Raw genomic sequence first — 8,929 nt, forward strand, 5'->3', positions numbered from 1 at the left:
TCATTAGGTGGGTCCTAATCCAATATGATTGGTGTCCTTAATAAGAAAAGGAAATTTGGACACAGACATCTACCAAGGGAAGACACAGGAAGAAGACAGCCATCTACAAGCCAAGGAGAGAGGCCTGGAATAGATCCTTCCCTCACTGCCCTCGGAAGGAATCAATCCTGCTGACACCTCGATCTTGGACTTCCAGCCTCCAGAAGTGTGAGAAAACAAAATTCTATTGTTTAAGCCCCCAGTCTGTGGTACTTTGTTACGTCAGCCTTGGCAAACTAATACACTACTGCTGTAGGTAAGTTCTTTCAGATTGCAAGAAAGAGATAGGCTCAGGCTCGGAAGAGCTTGAGTGATGAGGATTTATTTTAAGGACAAGTAAGAAAACTGTCTCAACTGTCTCATAGTCAGGCCTCACAGAAGAGTGGGAATTACTCAACAGCAACTCTGGTTGCCCAGGCAACCAGTTGTCCCCTCAGAAGTGGATGTCTACTCTAGGTATAGCTGTTCTCCTTACTCAGCTTGTCTCTCTTCTGTCTTTACTTTTCCTACTTCTGTTTCTATTACCTCTGGTTTCAGTGCTCTTTTACTCTCTATTTCATACTTAAAACTCCCAAGAGAGAATCTAATTGGGAAACTTAGTACTCTATGATATGGTGCTCTCCTATAAACCCACTGGTCTAGCCAGTCCTTGATCCTTTGTCCAATCTGTTGTGTCCAAGGTAGCAGGATCATAAAACTCAAGGCATGGCGTATTTTGCTGGAGTATAAGACAAAACTGATTTCTTCTGAAGGAGGCCATGGATTTGCTTGGAACTTGTAATATCAGAAACCTCTCTTCAGTCCATCCATTCCAATGTGGGCTTGGGAGGATGTATTAGTTTGCTAGGGCTGCCATAACAAAATACCACAGACTAGGCGGCTTAAAGGACAGAAATTTATTTTCCCACAGTTCTGGAGCCTGGAAGTCCAAGATCAAGGTGCTGGCAGAGTTGGTTTCCTCTGAGCCCTCTCTCCTCGGCTTATAGATGGCCACCCATTTGCTGCCTCTTCATAGGGTTGTCTCTCTGTGCACGAGCACCCTTGGTGTTCTAATCTCCTCTTCTTATAAGGACACCAGTGAGATTGAATTAGGGCCCACCCTAACAGCCTCATTTTACATTAATCACCTCTTTAAAGATCCTATCTCCAATTACAGTCACATTCTGAGATACTGTGAGTTAAGACTCCAACATATGAATGGTGGTGGGTGGGGCGGGGGCAGGGCAGGTGGTAAAATTCAGCTCATAACAGAGGGTAAGCAGTGTCCTACCTCTGCAATTCTCTCACACATCAAGAGGCCCTAGTCCTTTGGTGTATGTTTTGGTGTTCCTTCCTGTGATTCCTCCTTCTGCCATCTGACAATGAAAAGGAAAATCTGATGGCTTGAGGAGACACGGACACAGAGTGTTGGATGAAGATACGAGAACAGTGGGAGAGTGAGAAGTAAACATATTAAATTGGGCTGAGCTCTTGAATTAGTTCTTAATTCTCAGAAGTCTCTGTTGTCCTTCAGAGGAGGAAGTAGGCAGGCATTTGGGCAATGTGGTTGGATACCCTTCTATACTGGTCACTTTCAAGAGAGAACAAAGCTAGCCACGTAGTGAAAGGACAAGAAGAAAAGAGGTACCCAGGCTAATGGAAGGGGTGAGGGATATGGCAAATGGGAAGAGGCTGGGAATAGCGGCCGAGGGAGGAAGACCATTGAGCTGGGTGAGAAGGTGAGTCTTTCTGACCGAGTGGAACCAAGGACTCAGCTCATTGTGGAAGGATGTCTGTGCCCAGGAGCCCATCCTGGAAGTGTGTCTAGGAATCATGGTTCTTGTAGGTGGTTGGGGATGAGCTCTCAGCAGCAGAAGAAATGGGAAAGAACAGAAGACAGATGTCACTGATTTGCCCTAAACTTCCTTTGCCTTGGTCTTGCTCAGAGGGTCCCAATCTTCTCTCCCACCCTTATTTTCCACTAATTCCACATTCTTACGCTATGCTCTAAACAGACCTGACCATCTGATGTTTCCTAAAATATCCTGTGATGTTCCATCTCTGTGACTCTGTTCATGCCAGTTCTTTCATATACAATTTATTATACTTATAGCTGCCTCCACATCCCTTCTTGATGCCAGTGGAGCTCTCCAACTGGGTGGGCTATCTCCCTTCTTTGAACTTTCTTGCTACTCTGACCCTTTGCTTTGTGTCTCCATATGTGTTTTGTCCTGCATGGCCAGACTGCCTGGGAATGAGGACTGTTGCATACAATTTTGTGTCCCCAGTTTCACCTAGCACAGTGTCTCACATATAGTAGAATTAAACAGATCTTTGTTGAGTTGAACTGAAGTAGAAAAAGATTGCCTTATGTTATTTTCTCTAGGTCATTCATGGTAAAGAGTCCCATGAGGGTCTCTTCCAGTCAAGAAAATGTTTTTTGGCTACCATACTTGGATTCTTAACTCCTGCCCTTTGAAGCTGCGATTGATTTAAAGCCCTTTGCTTGAAATGCTTAAGCTTGCATATTTACCAAAATGAGCTCATAGCTTCATCTAAGCCTGCTTACCCAAGGAGATTTACATTTTCTCTGAACATTTACAAAGATATTAGAACAGTTTCTAAACAGAGATATGTTATGGTTTCCTCTTATCTTCCTAGCAGCATTTGCATATTAAAAGAAGAACTTGAGGAAGGTAGTGACAACCAACAAGAAATCTGTGGACTTTCATGTTGGGAGGTGGGGGTGGGTCCCAGAGAGATGTGATGGAGAGGGGCTTCTCTAAAACAGCTCAGTCTATACCACCTGGGTAGCCTTCTACTCCTCCTCCTCTTGGTTTGTAACTAATATTCCAACTTCCCCCACCCCCATCAGTTTTGCAAGATTTTCTACTCATAGCCATGCTAAGTGACCCACAAACTCAGAAAACTGAGCATGACAGATAGAAGTTAGAAGGAAACAATACTGACAGCATTGATGAGACACATTTAATTACATACAAGGCTCATGCAGTGCCTCCTGATAAAAAAGCATAAATGAATCTCTATTCCTCAAAATCAACAGCAATCTGTATTTTCACATAGTCAAATGAAGTATTTTCTGGGGTCAGCTTGGGGAAAAGATTGTTTGGAGTGGGAGAAGCCCCTCTTCCAGCAAGAAGAGAGAGCCAGTTACTGCTCAGTCCATATTTTTGCAAGGAAATATTGCCTTCTTTGATAGCAACAAAATTCAGAACCACTGAGGTTGGGCCTGGAACAAGGATCTCCTGGTGGGGAAGGCCAACTGGGCCACCTAGGCCTGAGATTCTCTCTGCTTTTGAGGTTTGCCTTCTCTTGGGGGCTCTCCTTGATTATCACTGTCAACGTCTGCCTTGCTGGGCTTCAGGGACCTCTGCTTCCCCTTCAACACATGGCTGAGATAGGCAGAAACCTTTAGACACGTCTTTACTAAAGACTAAGGTAAAGGGCAATTAAAAAAAAGAAAAAAAGAGTACCAGCAAGAATCTGTCTTAGAAAACATACGTTGGGCATCTTTAGCTGCCTCCCTTCTTAGTTCCTGGCCTGTCTGGATGCCATCCTATCACCTGTCACCCAGGTGACTGAAATTGTCCACTTACCTCCTTCAAGTTGGAGCCAGGCTCCTGGGAGCTTAGGAGTCCTTTCCACCTGCTGAGATCCACCTCATCAGATCTGGTGTCCTGTAAAAGATCCACCTTCTCCCTAATAATTGACACCAAAGTCAAGTTCTCCTTTATAAAGTCCCCCACCTCCAGCCTGGGTCTTGTCCTGCCTGCTTCTTCTTAGAGGATGAGGTGGTTATCATTTAAGTCATATCTGACCTCCTTTCCTTATTCCTCCTGAAGCAGGGAGTGGGGATAGGTATGCTATGGGCTGGCTCCATGGAGACCCTAAAACCAGGATGACCAGATGTTGTGTGGAAATGGTCCTATGAAGCTTTTTAGGAACTATGACCAGGTGGGGGCTGGCACTTTCCAAATGTGTGTAGGAGGAGGGAGTAAGAGGGCTCACTTATCCTCTTGTATCCACCATTCCCACATTTAACCACTCTATCTGTCAGAAAGTCCTACTATCAAATCTAATCCCCATTGCTTTTCTCCATTGCAAATGGAGACAAAAAGTTTAGTACATCTTTAATTTCATTTTCCTGCTGTTTCTGTGTGTATGCCTATGTTCATGTCCCATTCTGACCACCCAGGCTGTTTGGAAATGTCTGAGGGGATAGTTGTCTGGTTGAGGTTGCTACAGCCCTTGACTCTAGATCAGTCAGTAAGGCTGGCTCCATCTTACTGAGCTCAGGCTTTTGTGTCCACCTGTGCCGTGGTTTATTCCAGAGCTGAAGGCAAGGGAGATCTCAGTATCTCTTCCCTCCTGTGACTGGCCCTGGACCTCCCTCTTCTCCCTAGTACCCAGTGACAAACATCTGTGTCTGGGTGCATTCTGATTTTCTTTCTCTGCTACTTTCTCCCATTTGCACCATGTCTCTCCATCAACAGAAGTCTTAGCCCTGTGGGACACTGTGACTGGCTCTACTGGGAGCTCATCAAACAGGAACACAATGAATCTTTCCTACAACTGAGGAGACAGAGAAAGTGATGCCAGGACCAACTTTCAGCAGAAAATCCATTTTTTTGTCTCTGAGTAAAGACTGGTTCTGCTAACCTCACGTCTTCCAATGCTACCTGGGACCTTGGCATGTAACTTCAAGACATGGGCTCTGCCATGCTTTGTGTCTCTCTTGTCTCTTGCCCTCAACAAAATTGCAAGCCTATCGTTAGTTCTTGGTCTTCTCATCGACTTTTCCTATTCTGCCTAAGCTACAGTCTCCTGGATTCTCAATTCTAGAGTCTACACCTTACCTCCTCCCAACGGTTCTCACTGTGCACTGAGAAACTCAGTTCCTTAGGATCTTCAGTTGCAAGGAATGGATCCATGCTTGGGTAACTTCAGGTAAGAAGAGTTTGCTGAAGGATGTATGGGGAAATAAAGAAGGTCAGAATCTTTTATTTTATCTAGCTTTTTAATTGAAAAATATAGGTGAATGTGGTAAGAACATTAGAAAACATTTTTTAAAAGAAATAAGAAGTACATTGTGAAAACCATTTCTTGCCAATCCTAGCCCAGGAGTTACCAGTCTACCTACTATCTTCTAAAAAATTTGTACACATATGCAAACATATATATGTTTATGAATATGTACTTCTTTTTATACAGACATGGAGGTGCACTGTACACATGGTTTCACGTGTTGCTTTTAATTTTCCTTCCCTAACACTTTATCTTGGGCCTCATTCCATGCAGGTATTTATGGACCTACCTCTTTCTTTCTCATGGCTACATTATATTTCATTATATGGCTAGATTGTAATTTATTTAACCAGTCCCTTATTAATAAACATTGTAGTTGTTCTTACTCTTTTACTGTTATAAACAACACATATACCAAGTCTTATAGATTCTACCTCCTTAGCATCACCCATACCCTGCTGGGGTGGGCATTGGCATGCAGCATTGATGGGGTCTGGGCCTGGGAGAGCCTCTGAGGAGGGAGGTAGGAGGGAACCAGCTTAGGTTTCCCCATCCCTGGATTCTCACGGGGACTCCTTGGAACTGTCACTGGAGGTGAGGGCTACTGGGTCAGCCTGGACCAGGGCAGGCTGTGAGGTGTGAAAAATGGGACTCTTTTCAGGAAGAAAAAGGTAGCTAAGTGGTTGGAATGACTCCAGCTGGAACCAAACATGTCAAGGATGAGGAAAGCCCAATATATAGTAGGGTCAGGGAGAGAGGAAAAGACAGAAGAAATGAGGGAAAGTAGAGGAGAAGAGGAAGGAGAGAGGAAGGAGGGGAAAGGAAAGCAGAGGCCCTGGCCCTTGTCTGGCTTGAAGGACTGGGGGGCAGTGACAGCTGCGCAGGTGCCGTCCAGAAGCCTCCATCCCCAGTGGGAGGACCTAGGCTGGGGGACAGAGGGAGAAAATGGGCTAATGGGACCTGCAGCTCCAGGGTGACCCTGTTCCTTTGTCTCACAGTCCAGCTGAACCTCCAAGCCTGGCCAAACTCCATGTGTGAAGGACACGTCTTGACTCTGAGATGCCGGGGAATGAGGAACGCAGCCCTGACCCAGGTGGAGTTCTACAAAGATGGGAAATTCCTCCACTTCTCTACGGACAACCAGCCCCTGTCTGTGGGGACAGCAACAGTGAAAAACAGTGGCCAGAACACGTGCACTGGGCAGGTGACATATGGTCCATACATGAGCAAACAAACCTCAGGGACCACCCTGGTTCAGGTCCAAGGTGAGTCCAGCTTAGGGGGTTGGGGGGAGTAGGGTGCTGCTCAAGGATCTGGCCTCTAAAGGTCAGTAGCTCTCTGGGCAGCAACCCCCTCTGGCTGCCCCTGATGTTGGGCCAGTCCACAGGGCCCTGGATGTCCATGATGCTGTCTGAATGCCCTGCCCACCCACCATGGGGCACGTCTGGAGCCAGGGGAAGGAGGTGGGATGTCTTGGGGAGGGGTTGGGAAGAGCCCTGAACCAGCCCTGCCACTCACCCCCCCTTGAGACCCTGGGCCACACCCTTCCCCTCTGGGGACAAATGGTCTCTAAGGCCCCTCCGGCTCTGGCTTTCCGGGATTCCAGGGGGGCTCAGGCGTGTGGAGTCATTTCAGAGCTAGTGGGTAGGCTGAGAGGCCAGGTCCCAAGAGACAATGACAGTGTTTCCCATGGGGCCCGGGGCTGTGGCCTGGGATGTGCTGAAGCTCTGACCTCAGCCTCCTGGGCCTCACTGTCCAGGATTCTCCTCCTGAGTCCTGGGCCTGCCTCTCCTCAGAGCTCTTCCCGCATCCTGTGCTGAGCGCCATCCCCTCTCCTGAGCCCCATGAGGGGAGCCCGGTGACCCTGAGATGTCAGATGAAGCTGCACCCTCAGAGGTCAGCCTTGTGACTCCTGTTCTCCTTCCATAAGGAGGGCCATGTCTTGCAGGACAGGGGCCTCCACCCAGAACTCTGCATCCCAGGAGCCCAGGAGGGAGACTCTGGGCTTTACTGGTGCGAGGTGGCCCCTGAGGGAGGCTGGGTCCAGAAACAGAGCCCCCAGCTGGAGATCAGGGTGTGGGGTAAGTGGGGGAGGGAGGGGAGACCCTCCCTAGAGGTCTGGGCATCAGGCAGTGGGCCCCTGGGAGTGTGGGGAGGGGTCCCTAGGGGAGCAGGAGCCAGGAGCCTGGGTGGTCCAGCTGACCCTCCCATCTCGTGTGCTGCCCCAGCTCCTGTGTCCTGACCTCTGCTCACCCTGAGCCCCGGGCCCACCAGCTTCACTGTGGGGAATGTGGTGGAGCTTCTCTGTGAGGCCCAGAGGGGCTCCTCTCCGATCCGGTACTCATTCTACCTCGACGGAGAGATCCTGGGGAACCGCCTGGCCCCCTATGGGGGAGCCACCTCCCTCCTCTTCCTGGTGACATCAGAGCAGGGTGCTGGGAACTACCCCTGTGAGGCCGAGAACAGCGTCTCCAAAGAGTCAAGTGGGCCCGAGACACTCTCCCTGGACGGTACGTCTTGTCCCCCAGCCGGGTTCTGAGCCCCAGCAAGCTCACAGGGTCACTTCTCACTCCTCTGCGTACCTCCCACCATGCCCGACTCAGAGTATGGGGGGATTGGAGGAGGGAGATATTAGAGAGAGAGAGAGGATTCTCATGTCACATGCAAATAAGCCGTTAGATAGACCTCCTTTTTACAATCACAGATGTTGTGGACCCTCTAGAGAACTGCTTTCCTGGGATTTCACTAAAACTGAGCCATCTGGATTTTAGCCTGAGACATGGGCAACTTCTCTCCTGCGGATAGACCATAGGGTGTGTGTTATGGACTGAATGTTTGTGTTCCACCCCCCACCCCCACCACCAAATTCGTATGTTGAAGCCCTAACCCCCAATGTGATGGTATTTGGAGAGGAGGCCTTTGGGAGGTAGTTAGAATTAGGTGAGGTCATGATGGTGGAGCCCTCAGGAAGGGATTAGTGTCCTTATAAGAAGACACACTGGACGGCTCTCTCTCTCTCTCCATGCCATAAGAAAAGGTCACGTAAGCACACATTGCGATGGCAGCCCCTTACAAGACAAGAGAAGAAGCCTCAGAATGAAACCTATCTGGTTGGCACCTGCTCTTGGACTTCCAGACTCCAGAACTGTGAGAAAATAAATTTCTGTTGTTTAAGCCACCTAGTCTATGGTATTTTGTTGTGGCAGCCCAAGTTAACTATACAGTGTGTGTTAGAGAGACAGAGCCAGGAGGAGGAGAGCCCAACAGAGGCACACACAGGGACATGAACAGAGAGAGGCCAGAGCTGGAGTCCTGTGTGCAGAGGAGCTCCAGAGACCTGCAGGAAGTCCTGCAACATCAGCTTGGCCCGCATTTCTCCCCTGGACCTGCAGGCACCTTCTCCTCCCAGCTGGCTGCATTTCCTTTTCCCCTTGTTGCTGAGGTGGGTCCCTCTGCAGAGGGCACTCTGCGGCCCCACAGACAGGAGGTGTTTCTGGAGCTCAGGCTTCCTCTTGCCCAGGACTCCTTGGAGTGCCAGGGGAGAAACAACAGTTGTTTTGCCCGAGTGCTGCCTGAAGAGTTGTGAGAGTGGCTTTGAGTCTCTAGACCCCGGGCGCAAACTATGACCTTGACTGAGCATTCTTCCCAAACAGTTCCGCAAATCCACCAGAATTCCAACCTTCTACGGCACACGTGACCATCTTAACCTACTCTGCCTAGGAATCCCTTACCTAATAACATGAGAAGATGGAATGAGTCTGCCTGTGTCTGCGTCAGCATCTCTGTGCCTTCCCTGGTCTCGGAGGGCACCGCAAGATGTCTCTCCTCCCTCACTCAGGCCGAGCAGTACCCCTGGCCCCCTCCT

General features: G+C 48.9%; 1 pseudogene; it reads left to right on the forward strand.

Moving 5' to 3' along the window:
- Positions 1–3,985: 3,985 nt before the first annotated feature.
- Positions 3,986–8,650, forward strand: LOC101403732 (Fc receptor-like protein 6; annotated as a pseudogene).
- The last annotated feature ends 279 nt before the right edge of the window (positions 8,651–8,929 follow it).

The sequence above is a fragment of the Ceratotherium simum genome, chromosome 2, assembly GCF_057802395.1.
Source record: "Ceratotherium simum simum isolate JZ-2026a chromosome 2, ASM5780239v1, whole genome shotgun sequence".
In the NCBI taxonomy this organism is placed as follows: domain Eukaryota; kingdom Metazoa; phylum Chordata; class Mammalia; order Perissodactyla; family Rhinocerotidae; genus Ceratotherium; species Ceratotherium simum.